Genomic DNA, 2,175 nt, shown 5'->3' on the forward strand with positions numbered 1-2,175 from the left:
GGAACAAGCAGGTTGTGTGTTAGTGATTAGCAGACTGTACGTCAGTCCCTATACCGCTGAAGGACTGCTGCAGTATAGGTGAGCGGTCAGCAGTGGTGCACGTCAACCCTATCTATTGTGGACCGATAGCGGTCCTTACAGAACAGCAGACTGTACCGCACTCAAGCCTATGTACCGTAGCACCCTATACCAAGTTACCAGTCCTTATAAGAACTTTTGTGGACCAAGCAGGTTGTGTATTAGTGTTTAGCAGACTGTACGTCAGTCCCTATACCGCTGAAGGACTGCTGCAGTATAGGGCAGCGGTCAGCAGTGGTGCACGTCAACCCTATCTATTGTGGACCGATAGCGGTCCTTACAGAACAGCAGACTGTACCGCACTCAAGCCTATGTACCGTAGCACCCTATACCAAGTTACCAGTCCTTATAAGAACTTTTGTGGACCAAGCAGGTTGTGTATTAGTGTTTAGCAGACTGTACGTCAGTCCCTATACCGCTGAAGGACTGCTGCAGTATAGGGCAGCGGTCAGCAGTGGTGCACGTCAACCCTATCTATTGTGGACCGATAGCGGTCCTTACAGAACAGCAGACTGTACCGCACTCAAGCCTATGTACCGTAGCACCCTATACCAAGTTACCAGTCCTTATAAGAACTTTTGTGGAACAAGCAGGTTGTGTGTTAGTGATTAGCAGACTGTACGTCAGTCCCTATACCGCTGAAGGACTGCTGCAGTATAGGTGAGCGGTCAGCAGTGGTGCACGTCAACCCTATCTATTGTGGACCGATAGCGGTCCTTACAGAACAGCAGACTGTACCGCACTCAAGCCTATGTACCGTAGCACCCTATACCAAGTTACCAGTCCTTATAAGAACTTTTGTGGACCAAGCAGGTTGTGTATTAGTGTTTAGCAGACTGTACGTCAGTCCCTATACCGCTGAAGGACTGCTGCAGTATAGGGCAGCGGTCAGCAGTGGTGCACGTCAACCCTATCTATTGTGGACCGATAGCGGTCCTTACAGAACAGCAGACTGTACCGCACTCAAGCCTATGTACCGTAGCACCCTATACCAAGTTACCAGTCCTTATAAGAACTTTTGTGGAACAAGCAGGTTGTGTGTTAGTGATTAGCAGACTGTACGTCAGTCCCTATACCGCTGAAGGACTGCTGCAGTATAGGTGAGCGGTCAGCAGTGGTGCACGTCAACCCTATCTATTGTGGACCTATAGCGGTCCTTACAGAACAGCAGACTGTACCGCACTCAAGCCTATGTACCGTAGCACCCTATACCAAGTTACCAGTCCTTATAAGAACTTTTGTGGACCAAGCAGGTTGTGTATTAGTGTTTAGCAGACTGTACGTCAGTCCCTATACCGCTGAAGGACTGCTGCAGTATAGGGCAGCGGTCAGCAGTGGTGCACGTCAACCCTATCTATTGTGGACCGATAGCGGTCCTTACAGAACAGCAGACTGTACCGCACTCAAGCCTATGTACCGTAGCACCCTATACCAAGTTACCAGTCCTTATAAGAACTTTTGTGGAACAAGCAGGTTGTGTGTTAGTGATTAGCAGACTGTACGTCAGTCCCTATACCGCTGAAGGACTGCTGCAGTATAGGGCAGCGGTCAGCAGTGGTGCACGTCAACCCTATCTATTGTGGACCGATAGCGGTCCTTACAGAACAGCAGACTGTACCGCACTCAAGCCTATGTACCGTAGCACCCTATACCAAGTTACCAGTCCTTATAAGAACTTTTGTGGAACAAGTGAGTTGTGAATGTTTAGCAGACTGCAGCAGAAGGGCAGCAGTCAAGTATAATATCCTTTCTATATTTGGAAGAAAGAATATTATACATGTACAAGCCTATTACTGTACCACTGATACCAGTCCTGAAAAGAACCTTTGTGGAACTAATAATAACAGCAAGTCTTTAAAATTACCCTCACTGCCTGACAACACTGCTTCCTTCCTGTCCCTATACAAATTGGCAAAAAAAGAGAACGATTAGTGGTTACTGGAACAGCTCTTTTGTGGACCTTGATAGTAACAGCTAATGATGATGATGATGATGATGATGATGAAAGACTAATCTGGCTGTCCCTGTAGCATACACCGTCCTTTCCCTTTCTCTAAACTAACAAAAGACACTCAGGCTGCTGCAAGAATCAGCAGC

This window comes from Lithobates pipiens, unplaced genomic scaffold, assembly GCF_037356315.1.
Source record: "Lithobates pipiens isolate NorthernLeopardFrog02 unplaced genomic scaffold, aLitPip1_a1.2 Scaffold_52, whole genome shotgun sequence".
NCBI lineage: Eukaryota > Metazoa > Chordata > Amphibia > Anura > Ranidae > Lithobates > Lithobates pipiens.